The following is a 14,628-nucleotide window of genomic DNA, read 5'->3' as shown; positions in this document are numbered from 1 at the left end:
ACCTTTTGCATGCTTAAATGGTTCTGTGCCTGGTGTAATTGTTCTTGAGGTTGATGGAAAATGTGTTGTGTGTTTGGTTATGTATAGACTTTCATTTTAAAATGGTTCTATGTAGCACCAAAAAGGTTCTTCCACTGTTGCAATGTGAAGCTTGTAACAATAGAAGAACCCTATTTTGGTGCTGTATATAGAACCCTTTTCAAAAAAGGTTCTATATAGAACCATCTATAAGCACATTCTCCATCAATCTGAACAACCTTTCACCACACAAAGAACCCTTTAATCATTCAAAAGGTTCTTGGAGTGTTCATGATTCTTTATAAAACCACTGTCTCTACTAAAGAGCCCTCAAAGAACCAGAATGTAGCACCAAAAATGGTTCTTCTACTGTTACGATGTCAAGCTTGCAACAATAGAAGAACCCTTTTCAAAAAGGTTCTATATAGAACCATCTATTGCACATTCTCCATCAATCTGAGGGAGCCTTTTCATGATGCAAAGAACCCTTTAATCATGCAAAGGGTTCTTTTGGTGTTCATGGTTCTATATAAAACCATTGTCTTAACTAAAGAACCCTCAAAGAACCAGAATGTAGCACCAAAAATGGTTCTTCTACTGTTACGATGTGAAGCTTGTAACAACAGAAGTACCCTTTTCAAAAAAGGTTCTATATAGAACCATCTATAAGCACATTCTCCATCAATCTAAACAACCTTTCACCATGGAAAGAACCCTTTAATCATCCCAAAGGTTCTTTGAGTGATCATGATTCTACATAAAACCACTGTCTTTACTAAAGAACCCATGAAGAACCTTCTTTTTGAAAGAGTGGAGCAGCAAAAATGGTTCTTCTATTGTTACGGTGCCAAGCTTGTAACAGTAGCCAGAACCATCTACAATGTATTCTCCATCAATCTGAAAACATTTAAGCATGAAATGTTTCTACATAGAACTCGTGGTTCTAACAGAAGTACCCTTCTTACTGAAAAATGTAGGCCGACGTCTCAGATTACAAACTAAGCATGTGTTACTTACACATATTGTAAAGCTACAGAGGTTCTTTACTGCTAATCAAGACGGTTCCTTAATTATAAGCATTATTATTACCATTCATTTCTAGGTTATGCGTTTCTTTGCATGCAGACCACAGCTGGACAAAGTGCACAAACAATGTACTTGAGTTAAAGTCGAGACCCCCAAGGTAAAATATTCCTCCAGTAAAAGTAGAAGTTCCTCCTTTAGACCTCCACTGGAGTAAAAGTACTAAAGTATTTCCCTTCAAATGTACTTAAGTATAAAGTAAAAGTACTAAAAGAGTAATTCTGGCTCTGATGTCCTGTTATCATTTTTATAACCAGACTGGCTTCATGAACTCATTTCAGGTGAAAGTCCTCCAGCGTCTCTCTTGGTAAACCAGTCTTTTAATAGAACGTCATTAATTAGTGACGCTGACGTCTATTAAAATGATCAGAAGCACAAAACACTGAAGGTAAACAGTTTCCATCAGGGAGAACCGAGTGGCTCTGAAATCACTTTTTACACACAAGCACAGTTTCAGTTTCAGATTTATTTACAACTTAGTTCCAAGTTTAAGTTGAATAAAAACTGGCTTTAAACTCAGGATCACAGATGAGCTCCTTTACTATGTTGATCTGTAGGCGTCTGTTCATAAACATAAACCAGCCCAAACTCATTTACTATAAAATGAAATGGTGTTTGTAGAAATTCAGAAAAAAGCCGCGTCAGTCTCGACTGCATATGTGGACATATTTCTATATTGAGCTCTATTTACACAAAGTTAGGTTAGTTCATCATTTATGTTGAACAGACTCTCCCAAAGTTTTACGCTGCTGCGCTGACGTTGAACCGCGTGCTGCACTGGGTCGGTATGACCAACAGGTCAAAACCAGCTCTAAACAAAGTGACCGCCGGGCCCTGATTGGTGCTCTGGCTTTGCGCTTCTTTCGTTTTGACATGTGACGTTTTTATACACACAGAAACCAAAAGGAACGACAGATTTCTCAAAATGTAGGAGGAAAAAGTCGGATATTAGACTCTGAAATGTAGTGGAGTGAAAGGAAAAAGTCGCCCAGAACGGAGAAACTTCAGTACAGATACACCAAAAATACTAAAGTACAGAAACTAATTACATTTACTCAGATACTCAGTTACTCAGTTACTGTCCACCACTGGTGCAGTACTTACAAGTTAGTCTCTTGCAAGGATTTGGCCGAGGGTCAAAAGATCAGAATGTGTGCGGCTCTAGGCGAGGGCACTTTAAACGGTCATCTCAGTGAACTTCCGTAAACCTCCAAGGACGGGCAGGACGCGAATAAAGCACGGTGCACTTTTACCACATGTAGAATTCATCAGGAGTCACTCTGAAGTCCTTCTCGAGGCGTAACGTTGTATTCCTCCAGCACCTTTTCAATCACGACCGTTTTGATCTGCAGGAATGGCTTCAAAAAGTAACCAAGGTGCTCTGTTTAACAGGATTAGACACCCCGCAGTTTGAAGTTAGGGAGGGCTCCCACGCCTGGCGTCCCAGCGGTAAACCATATCCCAAACTGAGAAACACTGCTAAACAACAGAAGATGGCAGGACCTGCATATTAGAGAAGGAAGAGAAGGGACGTGTCTCTGCAGGGCCACTTTTCCCCCTTTTTTCCGCATACAGAGCGCTGCATACACATCTTTTTTGTTGACAGGACACCTCACAGACTGCGCTGGTGTAACTCTTGGCACTGACAGGCAGTGCAAGTCTCATCAGGTTCACCTTCAGCTACAGCTGACTGAGGCTGAGAGCCATGGGCCATTTATCACATTCCCAATGAGGTCTGAGCACAAAACACATTTAAAATGCTTAAAAGACACACTTTCACGTTCACCCCTGAACCAAGGGGAACAAAGACGGTGTCAAACTCTGGAAAAGCTGGGGGAAAGTTGAACCAAGTTTTTAAGCTCCATATAATTAAATGTAAAGTGTCAACAAAGTAGTTCAGAGCAGTTTGGTGTGAAACGCTCCGTTCTAGAGAAACGTGCAGTCAGAGCTGCTCACAGTGGTGGTGATAGGAACCAGACGTCCCTCTAAAAGCTCCTCACAGAAAGTTCCTACATGAGATGGTTCTGAATTCACTGCCTGATGACTGAGACGCTGAGAGTTTTGTGATAAAGTTTTGGCCTAAACTGTCCATTTATTTGAATCCCTGTATGGCGGAGGGATACAAGCAAGACGATGTGAGGCAAAGAAAAGTCTTTTTTTTTTTTAGGTTTTCTATTATTTTACCATCATCAACATTCCATATACACACCCAGATGACATGTATGGGTTCACTGATGAATAAAATGTCTATTTTTGTGTGGCGGCCCCTGGTTCCTATCAGCACCACAGTAAAGACACGAGTCTCGAAGAACCCACACTCTCACACCACACCACTCTAAATGGCTCTGTTTACATCCCAGCTATGCGAAAATTTTGAAAAACCTGGTGGAATTCCCCTTTAAGCGGAGTGAATCTGCAGGAGCGGCTTCAGGCGAAGTGATTCAAGTCCATACTAGTAGTTCAACAGCATGCGTTCTTTTTTTTCCCCACCTGTATTCAGGTTCGTCCCGCCTTCCTCGGCTACGATTGGCTGATCACGCACAGGCAGCGGACAGAGATTGAGGTTCTAGCCAATCTAGCGCGGGAGGCGGGGCTTATGACGGAATACGGGTGGGAAAGGTAGCGCTAACAGAGCGCACGGCTTCTCAATGAGAGGTCCCTCAGAAAGGAGACGCTCCAAAGCTGAACGATGAGAAAAGCCTCAAATGCGCGTCACTCAGGAAAAAACTTTAAGCTTATTCTCACAAATGAAGCCACACGAGCCTCCGGGCCTCGGAGAGAGGTGAGTGTTCTGGTCGAACACCGGTCCAGGTGCAAGCACGACATAAACAAGCAGCTCAGGAGTTAAATAACGAGGGGACACGTTAAGCAGGCTGAGATATAAAGCGCTGTGTACAGGCTGACCAGCGCTGGGGTCGCAGGGGACAGGGGCGAAGAGCAAAGCGAGGTAAGCCTACCTGTGGAGGCTGGAGAGTCGTGGAGAAAACACCGAGGCGCCGCTGAGAAAGGCTCTCACAGGTAAAAGGCTCCGAGAGGCATGGCTGGAGAGCGCGCGCTGCTGAGTTCAGGTTCAGCACTGCGAGTGAATGGTATGCTGGAGGAGGAGGAAGAGGAGGAGGAGGAGGAGGACAGCAGCTCATTAAAGGGAGAAAGTTTCCTCCCTCCCTCCTCCTCCTTCCCTCCTGTCCCACCCTCAGCGCAGACGCCAGACCCGGAGCAGCCGGGGGTGCTGTCCGCAGTGGGGAGGCCGTCTGTCTGATCGTCCTCCCGCTGCTCTTCAGCGGCGCTTTACTCTGTTGCTGCGATAGAAGAAGCCTTTTTGGTGCTGTGCAGAACCAAGGTTCTACGTATAACCGCTTACAGCGCGTTCTCCACCAGTCTAAAGAACCTGTGTGTTATACCTGTCTGTATATCTACCTGTCTCTCTGTATATCTACCTGTCTGTATATCTACCTGTTTGTTTATCTACCTGTTTGTTTATCTACTTGACTGTTTATCTACCTGTCTGTATATCTACCTGTCTCTCTGTTTATCTACCTGCCTGTCTGTTTATCTACCTGCCTGTCTGTTTATCTACCTACCTCTCTGTTTATCTACCTGTTTGTTTATCTACCTGTTTGTTTATCTACCTGTTTGTTTATCTACTTGACTGTTTATCTACCTGTCTGTATATCTACCTGTCTCTCTGTTTATCTACCTGCCTGTCTGTTTATCTACCTGCCTGTCTGTTTATCTACCTACCTCTCTGTTTATCTACCTGTTTGTTTATCTACCTGTTTGTTTATCTACCTGACTGTTTATCTACCTGTCTGTATATCTACCTGTCTCTCTGTTTATCTACCTGCCTGTCTGTTTATCTACCTGTCTCTCTGTTTATCTACCTGTCTGTATATCTACCTGCCTCTCTGTTTATCTACCTGTTTGTTTATCTACCTGTTTGTTTATCTACCTGACTGTTTATCTACCTGTCTGTATATCTACCTGTCTCTCTGTTTATCTACCTGCCTGTCTGTTTATCTACCTGCCTCTCTGTTTATCTACCTGCCTCTCTTTTTATCTACCTGTCTCTCTGTTTATCTACCTGTCTCTCTGTTTATCTACCTGCCTCTCTGTTTATCTACCTGCCTCTCTGTTTATCTACCTGTATCTCTGTTTATCTACCTGTATCTCTGTTTATCTACCTGCCTCTCTGTTTATCTACCTGCCTCTCTGTATATCTACCTGTCTCTCTGTTTATCTACCTGCCTGTCTGTTTATCTACCTGTTTGTTTATCAACCTGTCTCTCTGTTTATCTACCTGACTGTTTATCTACCTGTCTCTCTGTTTATCTACCTGCCTGTCTGTTTATCTACCTGACTATTTATCTACCTGTCTCTCTCTGTTTATCTACCTGTCTGTATATCTACCTGTCTCTCTGTTTATCTACCTGTCTCTCTGTTTATCTACCTGTCTGTATATCTACCTGTCTCTCTGTTTATCTGCCTGTCTCTCTGTTTATCTACCTGACTGTTTATCTACCTGTCTCTCTGTATATCTACCTGTCTCTCTGTTTATCTACCTGTCTGTATATCTACCTGTCTCTCTGTTTATCTACCTGTCTGTATATCTACCTGTCTCTCTGTTTATCTACCTGTCTCTCTGTTTATCTACCTGTCTCTCTGTTTATCTACCTGCCTGTCTGTTTATCTGCCTGTCTGTCTGTTTATCTACCTGCCTGTTTATCTACATGTTTCTCTGTTTATCTACCTGTCTATTTATCTACCTGTCTGTTTATCTGCCTGTCTGTCTGTTTATCTACCGGTCTGTTTATCTACATGTTTCTCTGTTTATCTACCTGTCTATTTATCTACCTGTCTGTTTATCTGCCTGTCTGTCTGTTTATCTACCGGTCTGTTTATCTACATGTTTCTCTGTTTATCTACCTGTCTGTTTATCTACCTGTCTGTTTATCTACCTGTCTGTCTGTTTATCTACCTGCCTGTTTATCTACATGTTTCTCTGTTTATCTACCTGTCTCTCTGTTTATCTACCTGTCTGTTTATCTGCCTGTCTGTCTGTTTATCTACCTGCCTGTTTATCTACATGTTTCTCTGTTTATCTACCTGTCTCTCTGTTTATCTACCTGTCTGTTTATCTGCCTGTCTGTCTGTTTATCTACCTGCCTGTTTATCTACATGTTTCTCTGTTTATCTACCTGTCTATTTATCTACCTGTCTGTTTATCTACCTGTCTCTCTGTTTATCTACCTGCCTGTCTGTTTATCTACCTGTTTGTTTATCTACCTGACTGTTTATCTACCTGTCTCTCTGTTTATCTACCTGACTGTTTATCTACCTGCCTGTCTGTTTATCTACCTGCCTCTCTGTTTATCTACCTGCCTCTCTTTTTATCTACCTGTCTCTCTGTTTATCTACCTGTCTCTCTGTTTATCTGCCTGCCTCTCTGTTTATCTACCTGTATCTCTGTTTATCTACCTGTATCTCTGTTTATCTACCTGCCTCTCTGTTTATCTACCTGCCTGTCTGTTTATCTACCTGTTTGTTTATCTACCTGACTGTTTATCTACCTGTCTCTCTGTTTATCTACCTGACTGTTTATCTACCTGTCTCTCTGTTTATCTACCTGCCTGTCTGTTTATCTACCTGACTGTATATCTACCTGTCTCTCTGTTTATCTACCTGTCTCTCTGTTTATCTACCTGTCTCTCTGTTTATCTACCTGTCTGTATATCTACCTGTCTCTCTGTTTATCTGCCTGTCTCTCTGTTTATCTACCTGACTGTTTATCTACCTGTCTCTCTGTATATCTACCTGTCTCTCTGTTTATCTACCTGTCTGTATATCTACCTGTCTCTCTGTTTATCTACCTGTCTGTATATCTACCTGTCTCTCTGTTTATCTACCTGTCTCTCTGTTTATCTACCTGTCTCTCTGTTTATCTACCTGCCTGTCTGTTTATCTGCCTGTCTGTCTGTTTATCTACCTGCCTGTTTATCTACATGTTTCTCTGTTTATCTACATGTTTCTCTGTTTATCTACCTGTCTGTTTATCTACCTGTCTGTTTATCTACCTGTCTGTCTGTTTATCTACCGGTCTGTTTATCTACATGTTTCTCTGTTTATCTACCTGTCTATTTATCTACCTGTCTGTTTATCTGCCTGTCTGTCTGTTTATCTACCTGCCTGTTTATCTACATGTTTCTCTGTTTATCTACCTGTCTGTTTATCTACCTGTCTGTTTATCTACCTGTCTGTCTGTTTATCTACCTGTCTGTTTATCTGCCTGTCTGTCTGTTTATCTACCTGCCTGTTTATCTACATGTTTCTCTGTTTATCTACATGTTTCTCTGTTTATCTACCTGTCTCTCTGTTTATCTACCTGTCTGTTTATCTGCCTGTCTGTCTGTTTATCTACCTGCCTGTTTATCTACATGTTTCTCTGTTTATCTACATGTTTCTCTGTTTATCTACCTGTCTATTTATCTACCTGTCTGTTTATCTACCTGTCTCTCTGTTTATCTACCTGCCTGTCTGTTTATCTACCTGTTTGTTTATCTACCTGACTGTTTATCTACCTGTCTCTCTGTTTATCTACCTGACTGTTTATCTACCTGTCTCTCTGTTTATCTACCTGCCTGTCTGTTTATCTACCTGACTGTTTATCTACCTGTCTCTCTGTTTATCTACCTGCCTGTCTGTTTATCTACCTGTCTGTATATCTACCTGTCTCTCTGTTTATCTACCTGTCTCTTTGTTTATCTACCTGTCTGTATATCTACCTGTCTCTCTGTTTATCTGCCTGTCTCTCTGTTTATCTACCTGACTGTTTATCTACCTGTCTCTCTGTATATCTACCTGTCTCTCTGTTTATCTACCTGTCTGTATATCTACCTGTCTCTCTGTTTATCTACCTGTCTGTATATCTACCTGTCTCTCTGTTTATCTACCTGTCTCTCTGTTTATCTACCTGTCTCTCTGTTTATCTACCTGTCTGTTTATCTACCTGTCTGTTTATCTACCTGTCTGTCTGTTTATCTACCGGTCTGTTTATCTACATGTTTCTCTGTTTATCTACCTGTCTATTTATCTACCTGTCTGTTTATCTGCCTGTCTGTCTGTTTATCTACCTGCCTGTTTATCTACATGTTTCTCTGTTTATCTACATGTTTCTCTGTTTATCTACCTGTCTCTCTGTTTATCTACCTGTCTGTTTATCTACATGTTTCTCTGTTTATCTACCTGTCTATTTATCTACCTGTCTGTTTATCTGCCTGTCTGTCTGTTTATCTACGTGTCTGTTTATCTACATGTTTCTCTGTTTATCTACCTGTCTCTCTGTTTATCTACCTGTCTGTTTATCTACCTGTCTGTCTGTTTATCTACCTGCCTGTTTATCTACATGTTTCTCTGTTTATCTACATGTTTCTCTGTTTATCTACCTGTCTATTTATCTACCTGTCTGTTTATCTGCCTGTCTGTATGTTTATCTACCTGCCTGTTTATCTACATGTTTCTCTGTTTATCTACCTGTCTATTTATCTACCTGTCTGTTTATCTGCCTGTCTCTCTGTTTATCTACCTGTCTGTTTATCTACCTGCCTGTTTATCTACATGTTTCTCTGTTTATCTACCTGTCTATTTATCTACCTGTCTGTTTATCTGCCTGTCTCTCTGTTTATCTACCTGACTGTTTATCTACATATCTCTGTTTATCTACCTGTCTGTTTATCTACCTGTCTCTCTGTTTATCTACCTGTCTGTTTATCTACATGTTTCTCTGTTTATCTACCTGTCTCTCTGTTTCTCTACCTGTCTCTCTGTTTATCTACCTGTCTGTTTATCTACATGTTTCTCTGTTTATCTACCTGACTGTTTATCTACCTGTCTCTCTGTTTATCTACCTGACTGTTTATCTACCTGTCTCTCTGTTTATCTACCTGTCTGTTTATTTACATGTCTGTATATGTACCTGTCTCTCTTATCTACCTGACTGTTTATCTACCTGTCTCTCTGTTTATCTACCTGCCTGTCTGTTTATCTACCTGCCTCTCTGTTTATCTACCTGTCTCTCTGTTTATCTACCTGCCTGTCTGTTTATCTACCTGACTGTTTATCTACCTGTCTCTCTGTTTATCTACCTGTCTGTATATCTACCTGTCTCTCTGTTTATCTACCTGTCTCTCTGTTTATCTACCTGTCTGTATATCTACCTGTTTCTCTGTTTATCTACCTGCCTGTTTATCTACCTGTATCTCTGTTTATCTACCTGCCTGTCTGTTTATCTACCTGCCTGTCTGTTTATCTACCTGTCTCTCTGTTTATCTACCTGCCTGTCTGTTTATCTACCTGCCTGTCTGTTTATCTACCTGCCTGTCTGTTTATCTACCTGTCTGTTTATTTACATGTCTCTCTGTTTATCTAGCTGTCTGTATAGCTACCTGTCTCTCTGTTTATCTACCTGACTGTTTATCTACCTGTCTTTCTGTTTATCTACCTGCCTGTCTGTTTATCTACCTGCCTGTCTGTTTATCTACCTGTCTGTTTATCTACCTGACTGTTTATCTACCTGTCTCTCTGTTTATCTACCCATCTGTATATCTACCTGTCTCTCTGTTTATCTACCTGACTGTTTATCTACCTGTCTCTTTGTTTATCTACCTGACTGTTTATCTACCTGTCTCTCTGTTTATCTACCCATCTGTATATCTACCTGTCTCTCTGTTTATCTACCTGACTGTTTATCTACCTGTCTCTTTGTTTATCTACCTATCTGTATATCTACCTGTCTCTCTGTTTATCTACCTGACTGTTTATCTACCTGTCTCTCTGTTTATCTACCTGCCTGTCTGTTTATCTAGCTGTCTGTTTATCTACCTGACTGTTTATCTACCTGTCTCTCTGTTTATCTACCTGTCTGTATATCTACCTGTCTCTCTGTTTATCTACCTGACTGTTTATCTACCTGTTTCTCTGTTTATCTACCTGTCTGTTTATCTACCTGTCTCTCTGTTTATCTACCTGACTGTTTATCTACCTGTCTCTCTGTTTATCTACCTGTCTCTCTGTTTATCTACCTGTCTGTTTATCTACATGTCTCTCTGTTTATCTACCTGACTGTTTATCTACCTGTCTCTCTGTTTATCTACCTGTCTGTATATCTACCTGTCTCTCTGTTTATCTACCTCTTTGTTTATCTACCTGTCTCTCTGTTTATCTACCTGTCTGTTTATCTATCTACCTCTCTGTTTATCTACCTCTCTGTTTATCTACCTCTCTGTTTATCTACCTGCCTGTCTGTTTATCTACCTGCCTGTCTGTTTATCTACCTGTCTCTCTGTTTCTCTACCTGTCTCTCTGTTTATCGACCTGTCTGTTTATCTACCTGCCTCTCTGTTTATCTACCTGCCTCTCTGTTTATCTACCTGCCTGTCTGTTTATCTACCTGTCTGTTTATCTACCTGACTGTTTATCTACCTGTCTCTCTGTTTATCTACCTGACTGTTTATCTACCTGTCTCTCTGTTTATCTACCTGTCTGTTTATTTACATGTCTCTCTGTTTATCTACCTGTCTGTATATGTACCTGTCTCTCTTATCTACCTGACTGTTTATCTACCTGTCTGTTTATTTACATGTCTGTATATGTACCTGTCTCTCTTATCTACCTGACTGTTTATCTACCTGTCTCTCTGTTTATCTACCTGCCTGTCTGTTTATCTACCTGCCTCTCTGTTTATCTACCTGCCTCTCTGTTTATCTACCTGCCTCTCTGTTTATCTACCTGTATCTCTGTTTATCTACCTGCCTGTCTGTTTATCTACCTGCCTGTCTGTTTATCTGCCTGTCTCTCTGTTTATCTACCTGACTGTTTATCTACCTGTCTCTCTGTTTATCTACCTGTCTGTATATCTACCTGTCTCTCTGTTTATCTACCTGTCTCTCTGTTTATCTACCTGACTGTTTATCTACCTGTCTCTCTGTTTATCTACCTGTCTGTATATCTACCTGTCTCTCTGTTTATCTACCTGACTGTTTATCTACCTGTCTCTCTGTTTATCTACCTGTCTGTATATCTACCTGTTTCTCTGTTTATCTACCTGCCTGTTTATCTACCTGTATCTCTGTTTATCTACCTGCCTGTCTGTTTATCTACCTGCCTGTCTGTTTATCTACCTGTCTCTCTGTTTATCTACCTGCCTGTCTGTTTATCTACCTGCCTGTCTGTTTATCTACCTGTATCTCTGTTTATCTGCCTGTCTGTCTGTTTATCTACCTGCCTGTTTATCTACATGTTTCTGTTTATCTACATGTCTCTCTGTTTATCTACCTGTCTGTTTATCTACCTGTCTCTCTGTTTATCTACCTGTCTGTTTATCTACCTGTCTGTTTATTTACATGTCTCTCTGTTTATCTAGCTGTCTGTATAGCTACCTGTCTCTCTGTTTATCTACCTGACTGTTTATCTACCTGTCTTTCTGTTTATCTACCTGCCTGTCTGTTTATCTACCTGCCTGTCTGTTTATCTACCTGTCTGTTTATCTACCTGACTGTTTATCTACCTGTCTCTCTGTTTATCTACCCATCTGTATATCTACCTGTCTCTCTGTTTATCTACCTGACTGTTTTTCTACCTGTCTCTTTGTTTATCTACCTGACTGTTTATCTACCTGTCTCTCTGTTTATCTACCCATCTGTATATCTACCTGTCTCTCTGTTTATCTACCTGACTGTTTATCTACCTGTCTCTTTGTTTATCTACCTATCTGTATATCTACCTGTCTCTCTGTTTATCTACCTGCCTGTTTATCTACCTGTCTCTCTGTTTATCTACCTGTCTCTCTGTTTATCTACCTGCCTGTCTGTTTATCTAGCTGTCTGTTTATCTACCTGACTGTTTATCTACCTGTCTCTCTGTTTATCTACCTGTCTGTATATCTACCTGTCTCTCTGTTTATCTACCTGACTGTTTATCTACCTGTTTCTCTGTTTATCTACCTGTCTGTTTATCTACCTGCCTCTCTGTTTATCTACCTGACTGTTTATCTACCTGTCTCTCTGTTTATCTACCTGACTGTTTATCTACCTGTCTCTCTGTTTATCTACCTGTCTGTTTATCTACATGTCTCTCTGTTTATCTACCTGACTGTTTATCTACCTGTCTCTCTGTTTATCTACCTGTCTGTATATCTACCTGTCTCTCTGTTTATCTACCTCTTTGTTTATCTACCTGTCTCTCTGTTTATCTACCTGTCTGTTTATCTACCTGTCTCTCTGTTTATCTACCTGTCTGTTTATCTACCTGTCTCTCTGTTTATCTACCTCTCTGTTTATCTACCTGCCTCTCTGTTTATCTACCTCTCTGTTTATCTACCTGTCTCTCTGTTTATCTGCCTCTCTGTTTATCTACCTGTCTCTCTGTTTATCTACCTGTCTGTTTATCTACCTGTCTCTCTGTTTATCTACCTGTCTCTCTGTTTATCTACCTGCCTCTCTGTTTATCAACCTCTCTGTTTATCTACCTGCCTCTCTGTTTATCTACCTCTCTGTTTATCTACCTGCCTCTCTGTTTATCAACCTCTCTGTTTATCTACCTGCCTGTCTGTTTATCTACCTGTCTCTCTGTTTCTCTACCTGTCTCTCTGTTTATCTACCTGCCTCTCTGTTTATCTACCTGCCTCTCTGTTTATCTACCTGCCTCTCTGTTTATCTGCCTGCCTCTCTGTTTATCTACCTGCCTCTCTGTTTCTCTACCTGTCTCTCTGTTTCTCTACCTGTCTCTCTGTTTCTCTACCTGTCTCTCTGTTTATCTACCTGCCTCTCTGTTTATCTACCTGCCTGTCTGTTTATCTACCTTTCTGTTTATCTACCTGTCTCTCTGTTTCTCTACCTGTCTCTCTGTTTCTCTACCTGCCTGTCTGTTTATCTACCTGTCTCTCTGTTTATCTACCTGTCTGTTTATCTACCTGTCTCTCTGTTTATCTACCTGTCTCTCTGTTTCTCTACCTGTCTCTCTGTTTCTCTACCTGTCTGTCTGTTTATCTACCTGCCTCTCTGTTCATCTACCTGTCTGTTTATCTACCTGTCTCTCTGTTTCCCTACCTGTCTCTCTGTTTATCTACCTGTCTCTCTGTTTCTCTACCTGTCTCTCTGTTTATCTACCTGCCTCTCTGTTTATCTACCTGTCTCTCTGTTTCTCTACCTGTCTCTCTGTTTCTCTACCTGCCTGTCTGTTTATCTACCTGTCTCTCTGTTTATCTACCTGTCTCTCTGTTTATTTACTTGCCTGTGTGTATCTGTTTTTCTGCCTGTTTATCTACAACCCCAATTCCAGTGAAGTTGGGACGTTGGGTAAAAAAATAAAAACAGAATACGATGATCTGCAAATCCTTTTCAACCCATATTCAATTGAATTCACTACAAAGACGAGATATTTAATGTTCAAACTGATAAACTTTATTGTTTTTTGCAAATATTCACTCATTTTGAATTTGATGCCTGCAACACGTTCCATATAAGTTTCCCACTGTGTTACATCACCCAGTAAGTGTTTGGGAACTGAGGACACTGATTGTTGAAGCTTTGTAGGTGGAATTCTTTCCCATTCCTGCTTGATATCCAGCTTCAGCTGCTCAGCAGTCCGGGGGTCTCCGCTGTCGTATTTTGCGCTTCATAATGTGCCACACATTTTCAATGGGAGACGCTCTGTTTATCTACCTGTCTGTTTATCTACCTGTCTGTTTATTTACATGTCTCTCTGTTTATCTAGCTGTCTGTATAGCTACCTGTCTCTCTGTTTATCTACCTGACTGTTTATCTACCTGTCTTTCTGTTTATCTACCTGCCTGTCTGTTTATCTACCTGCCTGTCTGTTTATCTACCTGTCTGTTTATCTACCTGACTGTTTATCTACCTGTCTCTCTGTTTATCTACCCATCTGTATATCTACCTGTCTCTCTGTTTATCTACCTGACTGTTTTTCTACCTGTCTCTTTGTTTATCTACCTGACTGTTTATCTACCTGTCTCTCTGTTTATCTACCCATCTGTATATCTACCTGTCTCTCTGTTTATCTACCTGACTGTTTATCTACCTGTCTCTTTGTTTATCTACCTATCTGTATATCTACCTGTCTCTCTGTTTATCTACCTGCCTGTTTATCTACCTGTCTCTCTGTTTATCTACCTGTCTCTCTGTTTATCTACCTGCCTGTCTGTTTATCTAGCTGTCTGTTTATCTACCTGACTGTTTATCTACCTGTCTCTCTGTTTATCTACCTGTCTGTATATCTACCTGTCTCTCTGTTTATCTACCTGACTGTTTATCTAGCTGTCTGTTTCTCTGTTTATCTACCTGTCTGTTTATCTACCTGTCTCTCTGTTTATCTACCTGACTGTTTATCTACCTGTCTCTCTGTTTATCTACCTGACTGTTTATCTACCTGTCTCTCTGTTTATCTACCTGTCTGTTTATCTACATGTCTCTCTGTTTATCTACCTGACTGTTTATCTACCTGTCTCTCTGTTTATCT

At 40.7% G+C, this 14,628-nt stretch overlaps 1 protein-coding gene and 1 long non-coding RNA gene across 11 annotated transcripts in view; one reads left to right on the top strand and one right to left on the bottom strand.

Moving 5' to 3' along the window:
* vit (vitrin) overlaps nucleotides 1–4,190 on the bottom strand; it is a 50,278-nt gene extending 46,088 nt beyond the window's left edge. For 9 of the 10 annotated variants that reach the window (XM_037532819.1, XM_037532821.1, XM_037532823.1 and 6 more), the window contains exon 1: nucleotides 4,059–4,190. The gene's annotated coding sequence lies outside the window, so the exon portion shown is untranslated. Of the gene's footprint in view, nucleotides 1–2,205; nucleotides 2,650–4,058 lie in introns of those variants that run through there. The other variant, XM_037532820.1, reaches the window with a different exon arrangement.
* The window catches only part of LOC119262029, an 80,244-nt gene that overhangs the window by 53,170 nt on the left and 12,446 nt on the right, over nucleotides 1–14,628 (top strand). The gene's annotated exons all lie outside the window — the stretch shown is intronic.

This window comes from Pygocentrus nattereri, chromosome 22, assembly GCF_015220715.1.
Source record: "Pygocentrus nattereri isolate fPygNat1 chromosome 22, fPygNat1.pri, whole genome shotgun sequence".
In the NCBI taxonomy this organism is placed as follows: Eukaryota; Metazoa; Chordata; class Actinopteri; order Characiformes; family Serrasalmidae; genus Pygocentrus; species Pygocentrus nattereri.
This window is presented reverse-complemented; position numbering and strand designations above follow the sequence as displayed.